Consider the following 12778-nt stretch of genomic DNA (forward strand, 5'->3'; position numbering starts at 1 on the left):
TCCGGACTTCGGAATACAGAGACCAACCACTTGTGGTCTGAACGTAAGAATATAAAAATATTAACTAAATTCTAACTAAACTAACTTTGGATTAATAAACAAGTGTCTACTGGAAGATTGGCAGTATATTAACAGAAAGGCCGTATGTAGTACAGAGAACTGTTAACATTACGATACGTTTAAAATTATCAAGAGGATTAAACCTCTGGCCTTGAAGGCAACCAGCAACCGAGTAAAACTGCAATAGCAAGCGGACTGCTCCTAATCACTCCTTCCTCTCTCTTGCTTGGCAAAAAGCCACAATTTAAGTACTTGGCGTTCGCAAGACAAATTTGCATAAATAAGTTAAAGCTTTTAATTCTGGCCGGAAGTAGAAAATAAGAAGTGATAGTAAAGATTTAAAATAAAATAAACGTTAGTAAAACTTAAGATCCTTACATATTTCCCGCCAGAGTTAATTAGTTTGAAACTGAGGTCTAAAACGACCTTGTTGAAAACTTTTAGCTCTAGAATCTAACGCGAGGCCAATCTTTTACAAACATTTCTCACTAGAAACTAGAAATTTAAAAAAAAAAATCGTTTTTTTTACATTATCAACTCCATGGACAATTACTTTTCATCTGTACTGCATCTAAACAGGAGCTTTTAGTTGAAATCTGGTTCCTTCCAGAGATCTGGAAGGAAAACTAGTTTAATGAAATGTTACACAATTAAATGGCAAGTAACATGAATATTTATATTTCTCTTGTAGGGTTTATATTTATTTTAACTAACATTTATTTTAAGTTTAAACTATCTTTCCTGTCAAGCCTTACTTTCCCCTGGAACTGCCAATGACAGAGTATGTAAATTTTAGTAGAACGCGCAAGGATTCAAATTATCAGCGGAAGTATTCTGATTTAAATAGAAAGGAAACGAGTTCGAGGTGTGATATTCTTACTTCACGAGCGCGGAGGTAGTTGGCCAGAAATTGAAGAACGCCGCGTTTCGGCCTGTGTGCTTGCCTGGAAGTAGTGTTAATCGTTCACGTGATCTTCAAGTTTGCTGAATTAGCAGCGGTATTGTAAAACGCGGTGTGTTAGTTACTTTTAGAGAGCCTCGTAGTTAGAGTCTTGTCTTTAGTTTCTTTTCAGGTTATTATTTTTATTTGACCGCCGAGTTGGCGCAGTTTGTGAGCGTCAAGAGCACGCATTTGTAATTTATTACGTTGAATAAAAAGGGACTTAAACCCTTAACAAGACTCTGTCTTTTATCCAGTTTTCACAGTCACCTCTTGGTTGCGTGCAAGTTGGAGGCGCGCAACGCTACACTCTTAACATTCTTATTTCATTCATGACGTTATTTAATTCTCTCCCCGTGCTCTCTGACATGTGTTGTAAAAGAAAACCCCAAACACGAATGTGTTTATGTACAAGTGTTCAACACTACCGCCTGCAATCAAAACACTAACGTGTTAAAATTCAACATAACAAGACCTCATAACACACCTTATATTCATCTCTAAGCCCTGAGGTACTATTCTGAAAGTGGCTAACTCTGAAGTGTAGCGTCAGAGAGCCTAACTACATTCATTCAGGCTTTAACACATATTCACAATAATTTTCTCTTTTTACAGTCACACGAATAAGTTAAACATTTTTGGCATTACTTTCAATTTTAACATATCACAGTATTTCTTAACGCTTAGAATAACAGTTCACATTGTATATAAGAACATATTAACATGCCGTTAATTTTACGCATTTTAAAACATACATTAGTAGTACATTGTTAACTTCTATTCTTTTCCAAGCAAGTGCCAATTCTTCTACATTGAAATACTACATTTAAAAAGTCTTTCAGACTAAAACTTCTTTCTTGCCAGAATCTTTTAAATAAAATTTTATAAAATAACTTTTACAATATTCAAGTATTTACACATTCCTATTATACATTAATTTTTAGTTTTACTCACGAGTAATTGAAAAACATAATACCAAAATAGGTAACAACTCATTTCTCGCCTTTTTGGCGATAAAGGTAGACCTCACATGAGGTAAAACGTCTTGAATTCTGCCACTTACAGTAAGAATGAAAGATTAACTTAAGGTTGCAAAGTAACATAAAGTTTTACTTATCTTTGTGATATTCGGACATTCTTTTTTCTGCCCAGTCCTGGAAGGTAGCAAAGACTAGCGTTTGGTTTATCTTCCTTCTTGTGCGGGTTCGCCCTTCAGTTCCTTCCTCTATGAGCTTTCTTTTTTCTTCCAGTTCGGTCACCCTTGAAGACCTTCTTTTTAGCCTCTGCCTGTGGTCTTGGCCGTTTGATGGCAGCTGGTCTTGGTGGAACCGGGACACTTCTCTCTCGTTCCTGCTTGGATCTCGTTGCTGGCCGTTCAAATTTTCCTTGTTTCTTTGCCTCCGAAGCTGGTGTTCCTTCCGCAATTCGTCGACATTTGCTGCGTAGACTCCTGTCCCATGGGTAGATCTTCCGTTTGGGAGCCGCGTTATAGTTGCCTTTATTTCTCCTGGCTCTCTTTGCATTCGTCGTACTTCTCCCTTCTTCATTCTGGGGGTGGTCGTGCGCTCTCTTTTCTGGTCGGTGGAACGGCTTCTTTTTCTTGTTACCTTCAATTTTCCAACGGGGAAACTTTCTTTTCAATTGCTCCTGCCTCCTAATGGCTTATCCTTGTACTTGTTGTTGTTCCACCTCTGGAGCTTGTGCCTGCGGTGTCTGCCGTGCCGGATCCTGCGAAAGATCTGAAAATATTTGCATTTTATTACGATCATATTAGGGTTTGATTTGATCAATGTTTGCGGAGCAGGTTTCACCATTTCTATCTTTTAACACTACTACAGCGTGAGTTATTTTTTCTATGACATATGGTCCTTCAAATCGTGGAAAAAATTTGGCAGTTTTATCTTCTGGTGCTGAAGAAAGTGAATGCTTAATTTTAATACTTCATCTCCTACTTTATAAGTTACTCCCCGTCGTTTCATATCGTAATAGAGCTTCTGTTTTCTTTGTGCTACTTCAGAGTTCTTTTTTGCTTCTTTAATTAACTTTTCTATATCGCCCATTTTAAATTCTGGGGCTCTTTGTTGAACATAAAATAATTATCTACCGGCGTTATAATCTTTCTGCCTAAAAATAACTCAGCAGGAGTTTTGCCCGTCGTCTCATGTTTTGCGGTCCTAAGGGCGAAAGCTAATTCATTGACATAGTTATCCCAGCTTTTATGAAAGTTGTTAACATAACTGCGGATAATTTTCACTATATTTCTATTGACCCGTTCCGCTATATTTGATTGCGGCCGATACGGGACCATTTTTAAATGTCGTATGCCCAGTTTTTGGCACATGTCTTCAAATATATTACTTACAAATTGAGGACCATTATCCGATATAACTTTTAGGGGCGCCCCGTATTTTAAAATATATTTATTTAAAATAGAATCAGTAACTAATTTCGCGGAGGCTCGTTTTAAGGAAACAATTTCGGTCCACTTACTAAAATGATCAACCATAACAAGGAGATACCGACTTTTATTTAACTGACTTTTTGGAAAAGGGCTTAATAAATCGATGCCAATTATTTCATTTGGAAATTCGGATTTAATGCTATTTAGAAACCCGGCCGAGCGGAAATTAATATAATTAACTGCTTGACATGTTGGGCAGGACTGGACATACGCCCTTGTTAACTTTTGCAGTTCAGGAAAATAGACTGCTTCGCGTACGCGTTGGATAGTTTTTCGAATACCAGCATGAGAAGCTAAAGGGCAGTTGTGTAACTCCTGCAGGATATTTAATCTAAGTCTAGCTGGGATAACAGGTCGAAATTCGTTGTTGGAATTTGTAGTTTTTGTATAAAATAATAGACCATCTATTAGTTCGTAAGGGGCCGCCCTATTTCTTATCGCCGCAATATCTTGGTGGCTAAAATTTTCAGGATCCTTTAAATACTAATAAATGTTTATAAATTCAGGATCCTTACCCAGTTTGGTTATTACAGTTTCTCGGGAATTTATTGTACATGCTGTGAGCATTGCCACCTTTACAGTATTACCTTCTTCATCTATTTTTATTCTGGATAGGGCATCTGCTACGATATTTTCCTTTCCGGGGGTGTGCTTGATTACCAGATTATACTCTTGTAACTTGAGTGCCCATCTTATTAACCTTGGGGATAAGTTTTTCCCTGAGTACAATCTAGTTACCGCCGCATGATCAGAATACACTGTTATTGGCGCCCTTCCAAAATAGACTCGGAACTTTTGCACTGCTAACAGAACTGCAAGTGCCTCTCTCTCAGTCGCGGAATAATTTCTTTGTGTTTGATTTAAAGTTCGACTAAAAAATGCTACGGGCTGCTGATTTTGCAAAAGTACCGCTCCTACCGCATAATCCGAAGCATCCGCTGAAATTTCTAAATTCTCATCCTTTTCAGGAAATTTCAAAACAGGGGCTTGCGTTAATGCTTGCTTTAATTTTTCGAAAGCACTATTGGCTTCGGCCGTCCACGAGAATCTTGCCTTTTTCCTTTTTAATTTTAACAATGGTTCAGCAATAGCTGCAAAATCTTTTATAAAGGACCTATAATATGAACAAAGTCCTAGAAAAGAAGAGAGCTTCTTCGCCGTATTTGGCGGCGGATACTTTTGCACAGCGATTATTTTTGATTCGTCCGTCTCGATTCCTTTCTGAAATATTTTGTAACCTAAGTATTTTAATTCAGGGGTTGCAAATTTGCACTTTTCGACATTAACTTTTAGACCGGCCTCATTTAATAATGAAAACATCTGTCTTAAATCCTGTACATGTTGGTCCAGATTATCACTAGTAATAATGATATCGTCTAAACAGATAAATGTGGTCTTTCCTAGAGCAGGCCTTAGCACAATGTCCATACATCGCTGAAATGTTGCTGGTGCTCCTGAAAGGCCAAACGGCATACGCAAGAATGCATAAGTGCCAGACTTGGTTATAAAAGCAGTCTTAGGCACATCTTCTGGTTTAACACCTATTTGAAAATAACCAGTCGTTAAGTTTAACGTAGTCATATATTTCGTAGAAGTTATGTTCCTTAAAATTTCTTCAATAATAGGTAACGGATATACCGGATATTTAGTCATGGAGTTTAATTTACGACAGTCAATTGCAAAACGCCTCCTTTTCGGATGTGTTACTGTCATTATTTTTCTTACATAACACAACCGGGCTAGCATAACTACTTTAGATGAGCGTTATGATCTTTTTACGTAACATATCTCTAATGTACCACTCTATAATTTTTTCTTTATTCTTATCATACCGATATGGTTTGTGGCGAACTGGCAGTGAATCTCCGGTGTCGATACTATGGTTAGCAACTTGAGTAAATACTGGAATATCACTAAATAACGAAGCAAATTCACTTACCACTTGTCGGATTTTTTGTTGCTCTTCCTTAGGCAGGTGGTCAAGGTTTAACATTGGTGGTTCTGTTTTCTCTTCTCGAAGTGGTTTCATCGTCAGCTTAAGGGACGCTTCGTTAAAATCCAGTTTTGCTTCTGCCTCTGAAAGAAAATCTATCCCTAAGATGATATGTGCTTGCAGATTCTTTACTATAAAAAACATAATCTTTACTTGTTCGTCCTTGATACGAACGTATAGCGGTAATTTACCTATGCACTTGCATCGTTCTCCCTGCGCAGCTAACACTGTCGTATTATCCAAATTATACATGTGGTATTTCCGAAAATATTTCCTAAAAAAATCTTCTGCCACACAGGAACACTGCGCGCCTGTATCCAGGAGTGCGGTGGCTGGGATGTTATTCATCAACACTTCAATTTTTGGAGGAGTCAAGTTTTTCACCATCACTGTATTTAACTTGAAGGAAGAGGGGTTTTCTTGGCCTTCGGATTTCCGCACCCTCTCGTCAGCAAAAATCCGTTTTAGTTTAAATCTTGTTTTTTCCTTTCCGTGCTTTCCTTCTTTTTCCACTGGCCTTCAGACTTTTTTCCTGGATTACTATTGAAATGTCGGCGTTCGCCGGTTATTTTTGGATACTCGGGTTTCCTTGCCCACTGATTCGATTTGCTTCCGTAGCCGTGTTCTTGACTTTGCTGTGGTCTTGGCGCACCAAATTGGTTTCGTTGTTCATACTGGCGTCTTCTTTCAATGTCCGCCGTTCTTCTACTTTCAAACTGGATTGCTAGCTCAAATAACTTTTCCAGTGTAGTCGGATTCCTTAATTTAATAAAGTCTTGTACTTGGGGAAGTAACCTTGGCAAAATCACTTGAATTATCTCAGGATCCGGACGGTTTCCATACAAGAGTTTGAAGACGTGAATTTTTCTTAAAATAAAGCTTGAGAGATTTTTATTCGTTTCTAATATATGCTGAAAAGTTCCGTTTCTAATTTTGCACGATCCCTTACGACAGGGAAGGCTTTTACTAGGGCAGTCTTGAAATTTTCGTAAGTATAGGTGGGACTTCCCGCTTGACCCAAGAGAATTCTGCCTATACATTTGAACCAATTAAGCGCTTGGCCCCTCAAAGCGCTGGTAGCTAAGGTGACTTTCTGGAACTCATGCACGGGATACATCATGAAGTGGTCCTCCAATTTTTCCAAAAAACTGGTTACCGGTGAGTTTCCATTAAATGCTGCTTCTGGTTTCATCGATGCGCGCATGGTATGGACGATGTAACCAAATCCTTCCAGGGCGCCAGCTGGCATTTCTGGATTCTGAGCCGCTTCTGCAGGCAGCACAGGTTCTTCTTGAAACTCGGCCATGGTTATTCTTCTTCGTCGGGCGCCACTATCAGGTTCAGTTTTCCTCCTTACTTGCTTTGGGATCATTAAATGACCTGACTCGGAACAGGGAGCTTACTAAAGCTATGTTCAATTAATGTGGGAAGTAGACAAGATACACAGGAAGGGTATACGAAACCCTTTATTTTTCTCTCTTTGCAATGATTTCCGGACTTCGGAATACAGAGACCAACCACTTGTGGTCTGAACGTAAGAATATCAAAATATTAACTAAATTCTAACTAAACTAACTTTGGATTAATAAACAAGTGTCTACTGGAAGATTGGCCGTATATTAACAGAAAGGCCGTATGTAGTACAGAGAACTGTTAACACTACGATACGTTTAAAATTATCAAGAGGATTAAACCTCTGGCCTTGAAGGCAACCAGCAACCGAGTAAAACTGCAATAGCAAGCGGACTGCTCCTAATCACTCCTTCCTCTCTCTTGCTTGGCAAAAAGCCACAATTTAAGTACTTGGCGTTCGCAAGACAAATTTGCATAAATAAGTTAAAGCTTTTAATTCTGGCCGGAAGTAGAAAATAAGAAGTGATAGTAAAGATTTAAAATAAAATAAACGTTAGTAAAACTTATGATCCTTACAACATCTCTTTCAGAAAGCCTCAGTTTTTGGTGGCATCAGAGCTGGATTGACCATTAAGCAAAATAAGCATGTGCCTGGGGGCATCAAAGCAGCAAAATACGTTCTTGGAAGCCAAAGAAAGAGCACCACAAAACGTTCTCATTGTCAGTTTTACCAAGAATGTATGGCGTAGCTGAACAAGACTGAGAGAGACGGAATGGAGCCAAAAAAAAAGTAAATGTATGCGAGAGGTACCAAAATCTTTTAAGTGCTTAGGACATCTAAAAGATGTAATCCTGAGTGGCATGATCGCACGTTCTGAAATAGTAAACGGTCCACTGGCAGCCGAGCGGTAAGTTCGTTGAGCACTGGTGGTACATTCCGGAGTTCAAATCGACAGCATGGGCGTTTTCATGGTTTCTCCATGTGTAACATATATACGAGCCACTTTCCCTTAGTCTTTAGAAAGTCCTTCACTAAGACATCCCTCCCCTTACGAAACCTAAACCTTCGATAGTAAAAATAAACTAATGATTACAGTTCTGTGGCCTATAAATTTCAGCGGAACAATAAATCAGAGCGATTTTTTGCTCACCAGTGGTACCTGAGGCTGTTGATTGTTGACAGAGAATGGGAGCATCATCTATTTGAAATAGTTGAATTATTTGCTCCCCATTCGCCACTCTCCAGTAGGAGAATATCTTACGAGAACATATTACTTATTAGCATATTATCTACCTAGTAAGCACCGCTTTGCAGCAATATAGATATCTTTTGCACATTTTATGCCACGTACATAAGTAACCAGCAAAAGAGCAGTCAAATAAACATGTTACCAAAGGAGTATGTAAATAAACATGTTATCAGCAAAGAAGCAGGCAAATAAACATACACTGCCCTCCAAAATTTAAGGAACAGAATGTATTTTGTGTCTAATTAGAGAATGAAGCTACATCGAAACAAGAAATTTACAGGACATTTTACTTAAACAGTTCTTTAATGAACGCGACATAGAATGTTTCTAAAGCTCAATGCAGACATGGATTACAACAAAAATTGCTCTTTTGGCAAAGAAATCCAGTCTTGGAAAAACAGTATATCGCAGTTTTTTTGAAGAAGAATGGGGTGATAACATTACAAAAATGGGTTCTAATAGGGCATGTGTTCACCCCTAGCTGCAATACATTGTGGAAGCGACGTTCATGCTGTCAATTACGTTGCCCTGTCAGGAAATGGGAAGCAACGAACAGACACAGAGTAATACTGATTCAATCTCATCTTAACAACCTTGGAGGAGGACTTGAAGCAGCAACCTGTCTCTCAAGGTACTTCCAAAGATTCTCTGTTGGATTCAGGTCTGGGGATTGATATGGTCATTCCATTCCCTCTATACCGTGACCCTCAAGATATTCTTCAGCAAACCGAGCTCCGTGAGGTAGTGCATTGTCGTCCATCAAAAGGAAATAAAGGGCCAATAGCAGCAGCCTATTGGCGGACATATTGATCAAGGATCTCGTCTCGATATCTCACACCGGTCGAAGTTCCTCCATGAAACACATGCAGGTCAGTGTGACCACCGAGAGCGATCTCATTCCAGACCATCATTCCACCACTTCTGTAACTGTGTTTTTCCAGAATGGGGGATTGGTTGTATCTGGTGCTTTCTTCCCTCCAGATCTGCTGACAACCTGAATCACTCTGCAGTGTGAACCTGGACTTGTCTATGAAGAGAACAGACGCCCATTGTTGACTGGTCCAGAAGACGTATTCTCTTGCACAACATAAACTGGCACATCTGTGTCCTCGGGTCAAGGGAACACAAACAAGTGGTCGGCTTGCATACGACCTGCATTGTTCAGGCGTCTGCGCACTGTAATAGCTGAGATTCTTGTTCCTATTTCCACTAAATAATCTTCCATGAGCTGAGGCACAGTAATGTTACTCCTTCTTCGGGCCGAAAGAGCTAAATAATGGTCTCTCGCAGGTGTTGTAACTCTTGGTCTGTCTGGAACATGTCTTCTAGACACCGGATTCAATCTGATTCCATAGTCGGTGGACCACACTACCAGAGACACTGAGACGCCCAGCAGCATCAGCTTGTGACATCCCCATCCATCCGATCGCTCGCCATCTCAACGAATCGGGCAAAAACTTCTCCTGGATATTGATAGACTCTCTTGGATATTTTCCATGAAACTGTAATAACAACTGAAGATCAATACTCGTGAACACAAATTACAATTTTTGCATTTTTTTCTCCAACTCTTATATAAATATTCATTTCTATAAAATAAAAGTGGTAGCTATTATTTTTGCGCATGTTTTCTTAAACTTCGTTACAGTTATGTATATGAACTGTGAATTTAAACGTTGCTGACATTTTTGTAATGGCGAGCTTTGTAAAACATGCTGTTCCTTAACTTTTGGAGGGCAGTGTATTTCTTTAATCCTTACCCCTGAAGAATTGTGCGCTCTCGTACCAGGTATCTTAAAAGCTTAGAGGAAATTTTTCTTCATCTGTTGGTGAGGAGAATACAGAGGGTCTGTATCTTAAGCAAATATCAGAGACCTGAAAAAGTGTAAATTAGACACAAAAGACACATAATTCCACACAGAAACTTTATGAGGCGAAAATTGTTTTAATTATAAGTGAGAAAATGTTCGAGTTACTGCCAATCATTGGCATCTCAATAAGCTGAGATGGAAAACGATGGCTGAAGTCACGCAGTTCAGGACCAGCCTGTAAAAAAGAGCAGATTTCTTTAGAGAACATTTTAGTACCTGAACCTCCCAAAAAAGGAAAAGCAGATGTACAAGAAGGTTAAGGACAACTGAGTGTTCCACCTGTACTAAAAAGACTTGGAAGATTCATACTGCACTGAAATAAAAGACTCTGTGCATACAGAGTAAATGTAAATACATTTATAGCTAATAATTTAATAAGTTCTTAGCATTTTTAAATTTGCTACAGATTAAAATTTTTTAAAAAAAATTTGTACGATGTTCCGCGATTTTGATGCTGGCTTGAGAATGGATTAAAATTAATACCACGATAACTTATTATAAACAACATCTTACAATACGAATGCCAACGCAGAATCATTAGCGTTCTTTACTGGAGGCACCGCTGTATAAGGAATTCCCGCATTACACATTGCGGGCTGTCGCGGTTTAACAAACTGGTAACACGTCTGGTTAGTAATCGGAAGATGGAGTTCGAATCCAGGACAGGACATAATTGAATTTTCACGTTTCTTGGCTCCTAAAAAATCTAAAAGGTTTGTAGTGTTTTATGTTAATTAACCAGTCATCTCATTATTTTATCATCTTCTACTTTTCTGTTTTTATTACTATTTTCGTCGGCTCCGACCAGACAAAACTAGTTAATATACTTAAACGCACAGCTCTTGAGTTTGAGAAAGAGCCTTTGGCATGTCGCTTACTGTCACTCTATTAATACTCCTTGCTAGTGAATTACTAAAATCAGCTTTAACTTTGCTATACATAATAGCTTTGTGAAATATTCAGAGATGGGCCAGTGCTTAGTAAACACGCTTTACTTTGTACTTATTATTTAATATATGAAGCTTACTTAAGCATTTGTTTTGAATTTCCTGCAAGCTGTGGAGATTTGATTCTCTGTTATTGCTTAGCTTGTATAACAGTTAACGAGTAGTAAAGTGTAAAGCTGATAAGTAAATAAAAAGGTTTAGTTTATAAATGTCACCTGAGTTTGTTTTACTGTATTCCATAAGTTATGACGAGACGACCAGTTCTTTGACCGTCTTCACGATTCTAGCAGTTAACATTCAAAATTGTGACAAAATGTTGACCGTGACTAAAATGTGGTGGACATAAATCGTTTGCATCTGCGTTTAGGCTGAATGGTTCTCGGTCCAGTCGTTTTTAAGCGGGAGAGAATATGAAGAATTTTCGTGTTCCCCTCTGAGTGCTCTCGTGATATAACTGGTAACATGTACTGCTAGCAGTTGGAAGATCCGGAATTCAATTCCATTCGAAGGCGTAGCTTATTGTCTCATGTTTCTTACAAGTACATGTTTAATAGCTCTACAACTGTAATTTATAGTTTCTCAGTGCAGAAACAAAACAAATAAACAAAAACAAAGAAAAAAAAGAAGGTAGTACCTTCTTTAGTTTGAAACTTTTACACGAATTCACCTCTGAAGATAATTCTGTCATAAACAATTTTCAATTTCTTATGGAAAGCAAAATAAAATAATATACATGTCTTTCATTATGGGTAAATTTTAGCTTTCTGTTTTTTCCTTATGTGTAACGTAAAAACGAGCCATTTGCCTTAGAATGTTCTCCACGAAGAAATCCTTCCTAAGGCAAGATAGACTTCACAGCCTTTGCCATTATCATTTAACCACTTATATGAGTAAATCATAAATAAATTCTGTTTGTTGATAAATGTTAAAATACGGTGAAATAGGCCCCCTGCAGTTTTTAAAATTTATTTTGATGTGAACATTGTAAAGCTTTTAATGTCAGATATATTCTTTAAAAGAGAAGTAAAGTTTGATATAAATTTACCAATGAAATACACAATTTTTGTATTGTCAGGTGATACAAATATTTATAAACTGAAGGACATTATTAATAGGTAATCCGTCATTCGATAACTCAAGCGATATTAAACAAATTTCTTTTAAAGTTTATTCACAGCTTTTGAGCTCTTAACCTAAAAACAAAATAATTACAAACTTTTAAATAATTTTGAAAATATGCTTAAGAAGCCTTCGAACATTCGAACCATAAATAATAATTTTTGAATTCTTAAGAAAACAGCAATTTCTTCTGGGACTACTTATATATCTTCTTTAAAACTACTTAGAAATGTAAATCTTGTATAAAAATTACTTATGTGTAATGTAAATTAATAGGTGTAGATACAAGCGAATGATACTGACGAGCAATTTCGATCTGCATGTTAAAAAATATCTAGAATCCAGATGGAAAGGAAAGAACAAAAGTACCATATTTCAACTTTTCTATACCAATAAATGCTCAAGATAAAAATTCACTTACAGAAATACGTTTTAAAAAATTCTAAGCTTCTATAATGTCTAAAATGCATAATTATGCTGTAGAGTTCCTTACTTTGTAATTCTAAGTTAATGTTGGAAGTGAAGAATCTTAAGAACTGATAAGCAAATAGTCGCTTAAGTTCGGGTGACAAGAAACAACAAGATAGGAGGGTAACTAACCCTTTATTATTCCAATAAGATTTAACAAAACTCCGCCTAGGAGTGTACAAACAAAGCCGACACTTGGGCTTGAACTTAAGAGACTAAGAATTCAACTAAAACTAAGATTAACTAAAGAAATATAGCCGAAGCTATCAAGATTCAAATCGAGTCGGCCCCTTAACTGATTTGCTTAGCAAGGGCC

This window comes from Stegodyphus dumicola, chromosome X1, assembly GCF_044657685.1.
Source record: "Stegodyphus dumicola isolate Sdum_Otavi_A_Nest chromosome X1, ASM4465768v1".
In the NCBI taxonomy this organism is placed as follows: Eukaryota; Metazoa; Arthropoda; class Arachnida; order Araneae; family Eresidae; genus Stegodyphus; species Stegodyphus dumicola.